The following is a 15,870-nucleotide window of genomic DNA, read 5'->3' as shown; positions in this document are numbered from 1 at the left end:
ATTGCGTGAACTCCCCTGACAGAAGGTAACGGGGCTCCCATGTGTGGTCTTTGGAAGATGCTCCCTGGCATCTGGCGCCTTTGCTCCTTGGCATGGGAAAGCCAAGGAGGAGACAGGCTACAAGATGGCTGCATACCAGCCGCTCATTACAAGTATGGCCAAGGCTTTAGCTCTCCCAGACCGGTGACTGTGAGCCCAGAGACACACGGATAGAGAAGTCGGAATACTGGGAGAGACTCTGGACACTTGCTATGTGCCTTTGCCTTCTGCCTCCTTTACTGTTGGGCTGGGCGCGGGGGGGGAGGTAGGAGGGAAGCGGTGGCATTTTTGGTATTTGTACATTTCCTCTATCGTGATGTCATCTTCTCTCCCCTCTCACACCCAGGGCACCTTGTCTTGAATTGCTAATTTATTTGTTCAAGCTTATAAGTAGTGTTACAAAGGAAAAAAAAAAAGGATGAGTTATATTGTCTTTAAAGGAGTCTAAAGGGAAATGGCTCAGTGGTTAAGGCACTTGCCTACAAAGCCTAATGACCTGGGTTCAATTCCCCAGGACCACATAAAGCCAGATGCACAAGGTGGCATATGTGTTGGGGTTCGTTTGCAGTGGCTAAAGGCTCTGGTGCGACTCCCTGCCTCCCACACAGTGGAGTGGTGATGAGGGAGGAAGTAACTGTGATATAGTTACACCAAGTAAATCTTTACCTAGAAAACATGTCCTGAATACTGTTAAAGACAGGAGTCCTCACCTATAGCCCACCTTGAGGAAGTGAAGACCCTCCCTCCACGGTAAAACTGCCACAGCGTATACTGTTCTCTCACACCTGAGGCATTTTGAAAGGGAGGCTAGATGAACAGAAGCAAGAAGAGATTGGAAGGGAATCATGAAACTCTTCTGTGCCAAGCGTCTGGGGTTATTCTGAGCCAGCCCTGCTCTGGTCACGTGGTGGAGATCAGATGGAGGCTTGCTACTTATGAACAGGAGACAGCTTTTTAAAATAATATTTTAGTTATCTTTTTTTTGTTTTTGTTTTTCAAGGTAGGGTCTCACTCTGGTCCAGGCTGACCTTTAATTCACTATGTAGTCTCAGGGTAGCCTTAAACTTTCAGCAATTCTCCTACCTCTGCCTCCCACGTGCTGGGATTAAAGGCATGTGCCACCACATCCAGCTTAGTTATCATTTACTTATTTAATTGAGAAAGCAAGTGGGGGGGGGGGGAGGGAGAGAGAGAATAAGCACTCCAGGGCCTCCAGCCACTGCAAACGAACTCCAGACACATGTACCACCTTATGCATCTGGTTTATGTGGGTCCTGGGGAATCAAACCAAGATACTTTGACTCATCAGGCAAACGCCTTAACTGCTAAGCCAGCTCTCCAGCCCCTAGTTTTCATTTATGAACGTGCACGAGAGAGAACGAGAATGGGCACACCAGAGCCTCCAGCCATTGCAAACGAGTTCCAGATGCATGTGCCACCTTGTGCATCTGGCTTACCTGGGTACTTGGCCATCGAACCTAGGTCCTTTGGCTTTAGGTGCCTTAACCACTAAGCCATCTCTCCTGCTCCCCCACCCCGAAGACAGCTTTGGATGGAGAAGCCTCTAGCTCAGCTCTGATCAGCTTGTGTCCTTGATGAACCCAGCTCCTGCTGGTTTGGGACCAAGGCCAGGAGTAGAAGGAAGAGGGGTATTATACAGGGAGGCTGGAGAGCTGGGAAAATCACGTAGGTAATAAGCAACACATAGGTGGTGAGCTTTCAGTTGCTTCGTACAACATGTCCTTTCTCCTTAACTTTGAAGAAGCAAATAGCATCATTATTCCCACCATCACCATGACCACCACTACCACCATCACCACTGCCACCGATGGCATTGTCATCTTCACCACTCCCATGACCATTACCATCTCCATGACCACATCACCATCTCCATGACCACCATCTCCATCTCCATGACCACCATCTCCATCTCTATGACCACATCTCCATCTCTATGACCACCATCTCTATCTCCATGACTACATCACCATCTCCATGACCACCATCTCCATCTCCATGACCACCACCACCATCTCCATGACCACCACCACCATCTCCATGACCACCATCTCCAGCTCCATTGATCACCACCACCATCTCCATGACCACCACCACCATCTCCATGACCACCATCTCCATCTCCATTGATCACCACCACCATCTCCATGACCACCATCTCCATCTCCATGATCACCACCACCATCTCCATGATCACCACCAATCACCACTGGTGTCATCATCATGGTCACCTTTGTCACCACCACCATGTGTCACTGTCATCACCATGATCACTACCATCGCCATCACATTTTTCTTCATCATCGCCACCACCATGGCCAACATCTTCACCATGACAACCACCACCACCATCATTACCACACGCCGCCATCAGCACAGCACTCCATCACCATCAGCACCATCTTCATTGTTGCCATGACTACTTCCTCTGCCATCGTGGCCACTCCCGTCCCCACTGTCACTACCAGTGTCATCACTTTACCCCCATCACCAGCACCAGTGCCATTATCATGACCGTCACCACTGATACAGCTCCAGCATCATCACCTCCGCAACCACCGTCACCTTAACCATTGCTACCATTATCATCAACATTACCACCATCACCATAACAACCACCACCATCATTATTATCACACCACCACTGTAACCACCAGGACCATCATCACCAACAATCACGATGGTACCCTTGTCACCATTACTTCCAGCGTCAGGATGACCATCCTACCACGAGGGAGGAGCTTCAGCCTTTCTGAGTGGGTTAGGTCATTTGCCTAAAGCCAAACAAACCAATAAGTTGGATCAGGTCTTTTAAAATTTTTAAAAATTTATTTAATTGAGAGAGAGGAGAGAGAGAGAGAGAGAGGAAGAGGCAGATAGAGAGAGAATGGGCACACCAGGGCCTTCAGCCACTGCAAACAACTCCTGATGCATGCGCCACCATGTGCATCTGGCTTATATGGGTCCTAGGGAATTGAACCTGGGTCCTTTGGCTTTGCAGGCAAATGCCTTAACTGCTCAGCTACCCCAAGCAGCCTGAATTAAGTATTTTGAGCTCACATACTGTGTCCATTTTATAGCTATCTTCCTTCAGCATGCAAATCTGAGTGTTGAAAATCTTAGAATTGGGAGCTGGAGATATAGCTCAGTGGTTAAGGCACTTGCCTGCAAAACCTAACCACCCGGGCTCAGTTTCTTAGCACCCGCATAAAGCCAGATGCACAAAGTGACACATACATCTGGAGTTTGTTTGCAGTGGCCGGAAGCTCTGGTGCAACCATTTCTCTCTCTCTCTCTCTCTCTCTCTCTCTCTCTCAAATAACTAAATATATAAATATTTTAAAAATCAAGGATTTGTGTGCAGCGCTGCTTTTCGGCTTTCTGTATCCAGGTACTTCCGGTGAAGCAGTAGGGCCTGACCAAGTGCCCAGCTCTCCTCTGAAAGCCGTCTGCGGAGTGAGCAAGCGTGTGCAGATGGATGCACTCAGGAGAAGAACACACGAGGTAGGCAGTCCATTTCCAAACAGATGTTCTCCTGAAAAGCTTTTTATTATGCTTTGTGTTATTATTGTAAATGTTGATCTCTTTATTCTTCAGATTTTAGAGGGTGTCAGGAGCTGAGGCATATTTCGCCCCAAATTTTCCCATGCTACCCTTTAGTCTATAGCCTGAAATTGGAGCTTTCCCCCGCTATTTCAGCCGAAAACATATGTGAAGGGTTTAAGGGTGCCTTCCGCAGATCACATGTGCACATTGAAATCTCGACATGCTCTTCCTTAAGTGTCCAATCCTCTTACCTCGGTCTTTTAAGTGCCAGCATTGCCTCCATGTGGGGAACCTTCACTTTCTTTAAAGTCTCCTCTAAAATCATCTTAAACATCACAGCTTTTGGCAAACAATTAGTGCACAAAATTTAGCCATCAAAAAAAAAAAAGTGAGAAATCAGATAAGCACAAGGAAACACAGGCCGCGAAGTTGACGCATCTCGCTCCTGCAAACAGATTCGCTCAAGTGAGGGAGTGGGCTCTGTCGTGGCGAGAGACAATGCTTGCCATGTGTTCTGATGTTTCACTCACACAATACTTTCCCTCCTCCTCCTCCCTCCCTCCTTTCCACCACGCCACCCTCCCTTCTGCTCTTTGGTCCTTTCTTTTTTTCTTTCTTCTTTTCCCTCTCTTTCCTCCTTCCTTCTGCATGTGTGTAAGCACGGTGCACATGCACGTGGGTACACACGTGTGTGGGGGTCTGTGTGCACGTGTGCGTGTGTGTGTGTGTGTGCAGGCCAGAGGGTGACTTTGGGTATCATCCTGGATCACCTGGATCTTTCAGTTGAGGTGGGAACCTGCTGATTCAGCCAGCCTGCCCCCAAAGGTCTCAGCCCCCCACACCAGCAAGTGTGTGACTACAGGTGGCCCCACCCACGCCCGCTGCACATTCCCGTGAGGCTGGGGGGTCCCCACTCCGGCCCTCAAGCTTGCGTGGACGGCGCTATCGCCCCGGACCCCCTTTCTTTTCAAATTGCCACATATACCATGGGGAGACACAGACTTTTAGTTTGCAAGTCAAGTCCTACAGAGGATACACTTCCAAAAAGTTAAGAATCGGCTGGCTTATTTTAGAACCACTAAAATAAACACTCCAAAAACGTTGCTGGTACTATCAGGCTCTTTTTAGCATTGGCGGATCTAAATAATGATTCTGAGGTCATGGGAGGTCATGGATCGGAGGGAGGGACCGGTGGCTAAACCAGCCTGCATAGCTTCAGTTCAATGTGCTATTTTAGTTTGTGCCCCTGAAATGACACCATCTCATTGGCACCAGCCAAAGCAAGCTTCCTCGACATCTATGGGAAGAGAATGCTGAGCGGTGATCCCGGGCAGCAGTCACACAGGCATGAATTACCGCAGGGAGGCTTGTGTCTGCTGCCCACCCCGGGATGGGGGGAAAATGACTCCAACCACTGTTTATCCAGGAATCCAGAGCTGGACAGGGCGCCAAGCCTTTCTGGCAAACATTAAGAACAGAGTAGGCAACTCTTTTCAGCCTGTCAAACTGGGGCAGTCTCTGCTTGCCTGCCCTCCGGTCCCATTTGGGCCCACTTGAGAAACCCAGATATTGTTTGGGAAAGAGTCAGATAGTTAAATCACAATGACTGTACCTAATGTGATGTAAAATGCGGAACAATCATAGGAAAACTTGCAGCCTGGCTCATGTGGATGCTGTTTCTCTCACTTTTTCTGTAAAAGGCAAAGCTTAACCAGTGTGAGCTTCCTGGATTTATTGCTTTTGTACATTACCTTCATTTAATTCCCTCTCTTTTCTTTCCTCATTCCCTCTCTCCCTTCTTCCCCTCTCTGTCCCTCTCTTCTGTTTTAATTTTAGAAGGGTAAATATAATTCAAAATGCAATATTAAAGCATACCAGATACGCTATGCCATTGTTTGCCTTTTTAAAAAAAATGAACAATAGGGATGGAGAGATGGTTTAGAGATTAAGGCATTTGTCTATGAAGCCAAAGGACCCAGGTTCAATTCCCAAGGACCCATGTAACCCAAGATGCACAAGGTGGCACCTGCATCTGGAGTTTGTTTGCAGCGGCTAGAGGCCCTGGTACACCCATTCTCTCTCTCTCTTTCATAAGTAAACAAATAAAATATTTTAAAAAACTCCACTGAAACAGAGATGGTTCAGTGGTTAAGTGCACTTAAGGGTCTTAGGGGGTGAGCCCACCAGGGTTTGAATCTCCAGATCTCGCGTAGACAGCTGGGCAAGGCCCCGTGTGCCCGTGAGCCCAGCTCTGTAAAGGGAGCAGCGGCCAGGCAATTGCAGTGGTTCGCACAAGACAGCACACCCCAGTTATCAGTAAGAGACTCAAACCAGAACAGGATGGGAAAGTGACGGAGGGCTGGAGAGATGGCTTAGCAGCAGTTAAGGTGCATGCCCGCAAAGCCTAAGGACCCAGGTTCAATTCTCCAGGTCCCACGTAAGCCAGATGCACAAGGGGGCGCACGCGACTGGAGTTCGTTTGCAGTGGCCGGAGGCCCTGGGGCGCCCATTCTCTCTCTCTCTTTCTGTCGGTCCCTAATAAATAAATAGAAATAAATAGATTTTTTTAAAAAGTGAGGAAAGTGATGGAGTGGACAGGCCACCTCAGGCGCACCCCCTGCATTGCAGGAGAGCACATGGAGTAACCATAAGAACACATGCTTGTGCAGAAACCACACACACACACACACACATACACACACACACACATCACACTACACGCACACCTATACACAAGCAACAAAACAAATCAAACTTCCTTTTATAACCAGTCTATATAGAAAGACAAAACTTAAGCACACATGCCAATCAATTATGATGTTAGCCTGGATATATTTTCCAGTTCTCTCTCTCCAGGTCGAAAGAGAAAGCGTGGTGACTCTTTTGTGCGGAAAGTTGAGAGGTCTGGTTCAAAAGCGCTCACACTTGTTCCAAGCACATGCTAGTCTTTAAAGGGCTAGGGGCGGTCTTTGAGGAGGCTGCTCCAACCTGCTCTACACAGCTTTCTAGAACAGGACCCTGTGCTGCCAGCTCTGGGGACATTCAAAGACCTGCCAAACCCGTGCAGTCTCACGTGGTCTTTGAGTAACATCTCACCAAACTGCCTTGAAAGCACTATACTTAATGTTCATACTCATATATTAACGCCACTCTCACTTCCGGTTAGAGAAGCTTCTCTTTTCAGATGGCCGTGACCACTGGGATGACCCAAAAGGCAGCACAGTGCTGAGAAGAAGTGACAGGAGTGCTCAGCACGGAAGCATCTCTATCACAGCCTCCAAGGCTCAGGGTCCGTTGCGGAAGAGGTGGTGGAAAGAATGTAAGAGCCAAAGGAAGGGTAGCGCTCCTTCCAGTGCAACAGTCCAGACAGAAACTGGCCTCGATATCCACGACCTTGCGGTGCCTAGCAATACCTTCACAAGACCCTCATAACAGGAGGAAAAGCCGATGACATCAAAATCAAAGAGAGACTAACAGAGAGAGGGAGGGCGTACGATGGAGAGTGGAGTTGTGAAGGGGAAGGGGGGAGGGGAGGAAATTATCATGGTTTATTTTCTGTAAGTATAGAAGCTGTCAATAAAAAAATGTTAAAGAAAGCTTTTTGGTGCCTTTTAGTTTCATGGAAAAAAAAAAGGCAAGGAAACATCAGAGCAGTGAAAGACGCCCCGAGGGGTACTTCTGGCGGTTGAAACCCGGCTCACCACCCCCTGCAGGACTGACCCCTCCCCCGACCACGGGCTCCTCGGTTCTCCAGCGCTGGCTGGCTGAGGCTCTGCGGCGCAGGGTCCCTCTGTCTGTGAGGTCATCACAGCCCTTCTGGTCATCACCTCTGCAGCCCTCCCACCCCCATCCACCCGGCGGCCCTCAGGGCCGTGCGTCACATCAACAGAACACGCCACGGCCCTTCCCTTTAATAAGTCTGAAACAACAAGGTGGAAAGAGTCTCTCATTCTAACCAATGGATTTTCAAGACTTTTATTATGAAACCAACAATTTGCTCAAGAAAGAAAGATCACCTCTACCTGATAGTAGCTATTATCTAAGCAACACAATATTACTTGGTATTTGGAAAGCAAACTTAAGGCAGAGAGAGAGAGAGAGAGAGAGAGAGAGAGAGAGAGAGAGAGGAGAAGGGTAGAGGGGGGAGGAGGAGGGGGAGGAAGAGGATATAAAAGAGAAGGCTGGAAAGATGGCTCAGCAGTTAAAGGTGCTTGCAAAACTTAATGGCCTGGGTTTGGATCCCCAGTGCCCACGTAAAGCCAGATACACAAAGTGGCACATGCATCTGGAGGTCATTTGTGGTGGTAAGAGGCCCTGACACATCCATTCTCTCTCTTCTCTCTCTCCTTGCAAATAAATAAAATATGTTTTCTTTTTTAAAAAATATTTTATTGGGCTGGAGAGATGGCTTAGCGGTTAAGCGCTTGCCTGTGAAGCCTAAGGACCCCGGTTCGAGGCTCGGTTCCCCAGGTCCCACGTTAGCCAGATGCACAAGGGGGCGCACGTGTCTGGAGTTCGTTTGCAGAGGCTGGAAGCCCTGGCGCGCCCATTCTCTCTCTCTCCCTCTATCTGTCTTTCTCTCTGTGTCTGTCGCTCTCAAATAAATAAATAAATAAATAAAATTTTATTTATTTATTTGAGAAAGAGAGAAATAGAGAGGGAGGGAAGGAGAGAGAGAGAGAGACAGAGAATGGGTGCACTAGGGCCTCTAGCCACTGCAGATGAACTCCAGAGGCATGTGCCACCTTGTGCACCTGGCTTATGTGGGTCCTGGGGACTTGAACCTGGGTCCTTAGGCTTCTCAGGCAAGCACCTTGACCATAAGCCATCTTTCTAGACCTAAAAGATATTTTTAAAAAGAGAAGGGGGGTGGAGAGTGAAAGAGGGAGAGAGGTAGGGAAGAGAGAGGAAAGTAAAGGAGGGAGACAGGGAAGAGAGGGAGAGAGTCAGAGAGTGAAGAGAAAGGGGAAGAGAGAAGAGGGAGAGATGCGGATCTCGAGTGTGGGTGGATGTTTTCCTTTCTGTCTGTGTTTCTGGCTCTCCCCATCTCTTTGTCTCTCTCTCCCGATCATACAGCCTCACGGCAGGACAAGAGCAGATCTGTGACCGGTGCCTCGTACGTCTCTGAGCCTCACCCTTTTCTTTAACCGCAGAGAACAACAACTGAAACAAACAGGATCTGAGGCAGTTAAAAAAAAAAGACACGGTGAACACACTTTGCCTGTTTTCTTCTTCTTCTTCTTTTTTGTTTTGGTTTCCTTCCAGATCTTTATGTGGTCTCTATGTTTTAACTAAGTGAGCTTAAAATTTAGACCTGTTATGTCTCTAGGGGGACAAAGTTTCCATTAAAAATGTGTCCATCACAAGAAAACATGGTTGCCCTAGCAACAGGCTTCCCTGGGTTACGGCTCAATGTCGGAAGGTACGCAGTGTGTCAGAAGCTTTCTGCCTTCTCAGGTGGGCTGAGGGAGAGAAACCTGGAGCCCTTATGAACTCTTCAGGGCAGAATATGGCACTGTGCCAATATTAGGCAGAATTCTGATTTATTTTTTATTTTTTTTTATTTTTAAAAATTTTTTTTTAATTTATTTATTTGAGAGCGACAGACACAGAGAGAAAGACAGATAGAGGGAGAGAGAGAGAATGGGCGCGCCAGGGCTTCCAGCCTCTGCAAACGAACTCCAGACGCGTGTGCCCCCTTGTGCATCTGGCTAACGTGGGACCTGGGGAACCGAGCCTCGAACTGGGGTCCTTAGGCTTCACAGGCAAGCGCTTAACCGCTACGCCATCTCTCCAGCCCAGAATTCTGATTTTTTGTTTGTTGGTTTGTTTGTTTTGGTTTTTCAAGGTAGGGTTTTCCTCTAGCCCAGGCTGACATGGAATGCACTACGTAGTCTCAGGATGGCCTTGAACTCATGGTGATCCTCTTACTTCTGCCTTCTGAGCGCTGAGATTAAAGGTGTGTGCCACCATGCCCAGCTTATTTATTTATTTATTTTTAATGGGGTCTCAGCGAGAAGGAGGGTGGGGAGAGAGAACGGAAGAGGGTAGTGAGGGTGAATATGAGGAAACTACAATGATATATGTATGAAAATATCATAAGGAAACCCATTATTTTGTAAGCTAACATATATATATTTCTAAAAATATTTATTTGAGAGAGACAGACAGAAACAGAGAGAGAAAACGAGATGACGGGTGTGGTGGCACATGCCTTTAATCCTTGCACTCGGGAGGCAGAGGTAGGAGGACTGCTGTGAGTTTAAGGCAAACCTGAGATTACATAGTGAATTCCAGGTCGGCCTGGGCTAGAGTGAAGCCCTACCTCAAAAAACCAAGAGAAGGAGAGAGAGAGACAGAGAGGGAGAGAGAGAGAGAGAGAGAGAGAGAGAGAGAGGGAGAACGGGCAGTCCAGGGTTTCTTGACACTGCAAGGAAACTCCAAACTCATGTACCACTTTATGCATCTGGCTTTACATAGGAATTTCAATTCAATTTACAGGAATTGAACCTGGGCCATCAGCTTTGAAAACAAGTGTCTTTAACCACTGAACTGTCTTTCCAGTCCCTAAAATACATTTTTTTGAACTGGTATCACTGTATTCCAGGCTGACCTATAACTCACTCTGTAGTGCAGGCTGGCCTCAATCTCATGGTGATCCTTCAGCCGTGTGCCATATCTGGCTTCTTAAGTAAAATATTTTAATAAAAAAAAGTAAAATAAAGGCCAGGGAGGTGGCTCAATGAATAAAGCAATAGTTTCCATACAAGCCCGAGTATCCAAATTCTGAATCCTAGCAGCCACATTTAAAAAAAAAAAATCAGGGCTGGAGAGATGGCTTAGTGGTTAAGGTGCTTGCCTGCGAAATCTAAGGACCCAGGTTTGACTCTCCAGGTCCCACATAAGCCAGATGCATAAGGTGGTGCATGTGTTTGGAGTTTGTTTGCAGTGGCTGGAGGCCCTGGCGCGTCCATTCTCTCCTTCTCTCTCTCTCTCTCTCTCTCCCCCTTTCTCTGTCGCAAATAAAGATAAACAAAAAATTAGATAAAGAAATCAGTTGCTGTGGCTGGTGTTTGTAATCCCAGCCACGTGCATAGGCAAGAAGCAAAGGAATCCGCCAGAAACTTGAGGCAGCAGTGAACCATGTGACGTCCTGTCTCAAAGGAGGTGGAAGGTAAGGATAGACGCCTGAAAGTTGTCCTCTGAACTCCACATGGTGGCCTGCACATGCCTACACACACACACGCATGCACGCACGCACACATACACACACACACCATATACACCAAAATAGATAAAATAGATAAAAACTGAACAAGAGACAACTCTTTGCATCCAGAAAAGAAGTAACTGGCGTTCCCACGTTCATCCAGCCGAGTAACTACAGGGACAAAGCCACTGTCTGGCGCCTAACGGATTGTCAGTGTTGTTTCCATCATATTAAAACATCACATATAAACTGATGCTCAGTAAATTAATCTTGCTTCGAATCTAGTAGGTGAAAAAACAAACAAACACTGGCTACATTCCCTTTAAACATCACTAGTCTGGAGCGGGCTGTGATGGTGCGCACCTGTGATGCCAGCGTTTGGGAGGGTTGCGGGTTCCAGCTCGGCCTGGGCTGCACAGGGACACCCTGCCTCAACGAAGCAAGCAAACAAGCGCCCCCCACCCCGTCCTCACACCACTGTTTTCAAAACACAGAAGGCACAAGCGTCTGCTGAGTGTGAGCACGCCTGTGATCGAGGCATCGCTCTACATGCGTGTTTCTTTCACGCCCAGGATTCCTGTTAGTTCTTCCTCCGTGCCTCGATTGCCTTCATTCTCCACGCGATAGACTTTCTCGAGCTGTTTGCATTCCGTTTCACCCAGTTTGGAGACTGTCTCGTCAAGATCTTGAATGGGCTCCCGTAGCTCGTTCAGCTGGCTGTTTGAGCCTTCTGTTTTGAGAAGCAGGGTTCTGAATTCCTTCTGGGGTATTTTTTCCCATCGGGGGTGGTTGTGGCTCCCATTGTAGGCAGGTCACGAGGCTGGGGATGGGTGGAAATGAGTTGGTCCCTTAACCTTCTCTGTGTTTCTTTGTTGTGTTTTCTGCAGCTGATCCAAATTTACCTTGCCCCTCTTTTCAGAACTAGTTGGTGGCTTGCGTTGTCCTCTGTGGTCCTCCTATAGGCCACTTCACGGGTGGTTGAAGGGCTGGAGAAATTGCTCAGTGGTTAAAGACACTTGCTCGCAAGGCCTGACAGCCTGGGTTCAATACCCCAGTCCCTACATGAAGCCAGATGCACAAAGTGATGCATGTGTCTACAGTTCATTTGCAGCGGCAGATGATCCTGAAGCACCCATGTTTTATTTTTCCTCTCTCTCATAAATATATTTATTTATTTCTGTTTTTTCAAAGTAGGGTTTCACTGTAGCTGAGGCTGACCTGGAATTCACTATGTAGTCTCAGGGTGGCCTCGAACTCATGGCGATCCTCCTACCTCTGCTTCCCAAGTGCTGGGATTAAAGATGTGTGCCATCATGCCTGGCAATTTATTGCTTTTGTTTGTTTGTTTGAGGTAGGGTCTCACTCTAGCCCAGGCTGACCTGGAATTCACTATGTAGTCTCAGGCTGGCCTCGAACTCACAGCAATCCTCCTGCCTCTGCCTTCCAAGTGCTGGGATTAAAGGCGTGCGCCATCACACCCAGTTAAAAATATTTTTCTAAAAGAATCTGTGATCTGAGTGCTTACCCTTTGTATTATCCAGTTGATCTGGGTATACTTAGCACTAGCTGACACTTTTGTGTTAACCTTGTGACCCTGGGTGGATCTCACTCATAAAACATGATGCCACGCTGGCTGGCATTCTCCAGTGTGGGCCAGGTAGGTGAGCTGGGTGCCAGGGCCTTCCTTCCTCTGGCAGTGTTGGCTAGAGTTTTCCCCAACCCTGGCAGGCCAGGTGCCCGGTGCGCACACCACTGGGATCCTCGAGTGCTGCATGGACCCTGCTGTGCAGGCCTGACTGCCTGTTGGGGTCCTGGCGGTCTGTGTGGACGAGGACCTGCGGGCCTGCTGCTTGCTTCGAGGCACTTTTTCCAAACGCTTTCCCTCTGGCAGCACTGAGTGCGCACACAGCCCAGGAGGGAGGTCTGCGCTTTGCTTTCCCAAGACAGTAAACAGGAGCCCGGAGTCAAAGAGTTAAGCTTACGGTCAGCGAGTGAGCGAGATGGCAACGCCCAGAGCCACGCCTTCATGAATGCTTTGCACAGAGGTTTTCAAATGACACCCCTGGGGGGTGGGTGGGAAAGGAAAGGTGGGCTGGGGAGGTGGCTCAGTGGTTAAAGGAGCTCGATTGCAAAGCCTGTTAGCCAGGGTTCAACTCCCCAGTACCCACGTAAAGCCAGATCTGCAAGGTGGTGGATGCATCTGTAGAAGCGGCAGAAGGCCCTGGTGCACCCATTTTCTCTGACTCTCTCTCTCTCTCTGTCTCTCCCAATCTCTCTTAAATAAATAAAATATACATGTATTTAAATTTTTTGTTCATTATTTATTTATTTGAGAGCGACAGACACAGAGAGAAAGGCAGAGTAAGGCAGAGAGAGAGAGAGAGAGAGAGAATGGGCGCACCAGGGCCTCCAGCCACTGCAAACAAACTCCAGACGCATGTGTCCCCTTGTGCATCTGGCTAATGTGGGTCCTGGGGAATCGAGCCTCGAACAGGGGTCCTTAGGCTTCACAGGCAAGCGCCTAACCGCTAAACCATCTCTCCAGCTCAAATAAAATACTTTTAAAAAACATTAATAAAATGAGACACCAGATGGACAAACTGCCACATGAACCACGCATGGCTAAAATCGCCAGGCTCTTGGGAGGCAGAAGTAGGAGGATCCATGTGAGTTTGAGACTGCATAGTAAATTCCAGAGGTCAGCCTGGGCTAGAGCCAGATCCTACCTGGAAAAAGGAAAAAAAAAAAACATGGAGAAAAATCCCTTTGGGGGAAAGAAGAGGTGGACTGGGCACTTTGGAATGACCCTGCAAGGAAGAGTGGCTGAAAAACCACCATGTATTCTGAGGTGGGCATGTCTTCCTTGTTTCGTCATTTGTTACACAGTAAAGGGAACTGTGGTCTAGGTGGGTAAAAACGAACCAGAGAAAACATCTCCATTAAAGGGGAAGCCAGGGCTGGAGAGATGACTCAGCGGTTAAGGAGCTTACCTTTGAAGCCTGAGGACGTATGTTTGGCTCTCTGGGTTCTACATAAGCCAGACACACACTGAGACACGGGCGTGCAAGGCCACACGTGTCCACAAGGCGCACGCGTCTGGAGTTCAATTACAGTGGCTGGAAGCCCTGGGGTACCAATCCCCCACCTCCCCTCCCTCTCATACAAAAGGGGCAGTCTGTTGGGCTTGTCTCAAAATTTTTTTAAAAAAGGGGGGGGATGCTAAAGGAAGAGCCAGAGGTCAGACTTCAAGGTCACAGTGGCTCTCAGTGGTGGGTCATCCACAGCAAAGCTCAAGCAGACGTTCTTCAAGCTGAGGTGAGTTGCTGTAAGACCAAATGATTTTATTTTATTTTTATTTATGACAGCATCTCTAAATATGGTCATTATTGGCCTTGCTGGGTCTCTCCCTGCCTCTGCCTCTAGGACACTAAGATTACAGGTGTTTGCCACTACGCCTGGTCCAAATTATAGTTTTATTTTATCATATTTAAAAAATATTTATTTATCTGAAAGAGAGAGAGAAAGATAGAGGGAGCATGGGTGTTCCAGCCACTGCAAACAAACCCCAGACGTATGTGCCACCTTGTGCATCTGGCTTATGTGGGTTATGGGGAATTGAACTTGGGTCCTTTGGCTGTGCAGACAAGCATCTTAGCTGCTAAGCCATCTCTCCAGGCCTGATTTTATTTTATTTTATTTTTTTGTTATTTTTATTTATTTATTTATTTGAGAGCTACAGACAGAGAGAGAAAGAGGCAGATAGAGAGAGGGAGAGAGAATGGGTGCGCCAGGGCCTCCAGCCACTGCAAACAAACTCCAGATGCATGCGCCCTCTTGTGCATCTGGCTAACGTGGGTCCTGGGGAGTCATGCCTCGAACCGGGGTCCTTAGGCTTCACAGGCAAGCGCTTCAATGCTAAGCCATCTCTCCAGCCCCCTGATTTTATTTTATTTTTTTGAGAAAGAGAGAGAGCAAGCGAGCAATGGGCATGCCAGGGCTTCTAGTCACTACAAATGAACTCCAGACACATGTGCCACCATAGCTTACGTGGGTTCTGGGGAATCGTACCTGGGTTCTTAGACTTCTCAGGCAAGCACCTTAACTGCTAAGCCATCTCCTTAGCCCCCTGATTTTATTTTTATTTTATTTATTTATTTTGGTTTTTTGAGGTAGGGTCTCCCTCTAGCTCAGGTTGACCTGGAATTCATTATGTAGTCTCAGGGTGGCCTCAAACTCATGGCAATCCTCCTGCCTCTGCCTCCTGAGTGCTGGGATTAAAGGTGTGCACCACCAAGCCCGGCTTGATTTTATTTTTAATTTGAGACAAAGTCTTATGTGGCCCAGACTGGTCTCAAACTATGTGTAGCTGAGAATAACCTTGAACTCCTGACCCTTCTGCTTCTACCTTCTAAATGCTGGGCGTATGGGCACTACCACTATGCCCAGCTCCTGAATTATGATTTTAAAGTATTTCTATGGCTTAAAAAAAGTAAGGGAAAGACAGATATCAACATGGACAGCAAGTTCATCCCAGATGACTAGATTGCAAGAGGTTCTTACGCAGTTCTTTCTTTTTTCCTCAATGAAGTTGCATTTCTTGCTCAAGTAAGAAAAAAACCAACCAACCAACCAACAAACCTTACCATTGCCCTTGATAGGATTTTTACAAAGGTACTAGTCATTGTTTTTGGAAAATAATCAAATTCAGGAGGTTCCTCAGTCCCGATTCCCATTTATTTAAGCAATTCCAAAGTCTAGAAAGCTTCTTGCCCATGGCCCATCCAGTGGGCAGTGTTGGAACAAGACATCTGTAAGGCTGCTGGACAGATCATTTAAAACCGCAGGCTCCACACTTGCTTTCCACCGCAGAGTGGACTCGCAGAACTCCGACTCCAGGGTGGACAGCTTGGGCTGGAGAGATGACTCCGCAGTGAAGGCGCTTGCCCGTAAAGCCCAACAGCCCAGGTTCAATTCCCGACCACCCACACAAAGCCTGATGCCCAAAGCGGTGTATGCGTCTGGAGTTCATTTGCAATGAGTACAAGTCCTGGCACACT

At 47.8% G+C, this 15,870-nt stretch overlaps 1 protein-coding gene across 3 annotated transcripts in view; it reads right to left on the bottom strand.

Annotated features, from left to right (window-relative positions):
- Ripor2 (RHO family interacting cell polarization regulator 2) overlaps positions 1 to 15,870 on the bottom strand; it is a 222,421-nt gene that overhangs the window by 121,140 nt on the left and 85,411 nt on the right. The window lies entirely within an intron of this gene.

Source organism: Jaculus jaculus, chromosome 13, assembly GCF_020740685.1.
Source record: "Jaculus jaculus isolate mJacJac1 chromosome 13, mJacJac1.mat.Y.cur, whole genome shotgun sequence".
NCBI classification, from domain to species: Eukaryota; Metazoa; Chordata; class Mammalia; order Rodentia; family Dipodidae; genus Jaculus; species Jaculus jaculus.
This window is presented reverse-complemented; position numbering and strand designations above follow the sequence as displayed.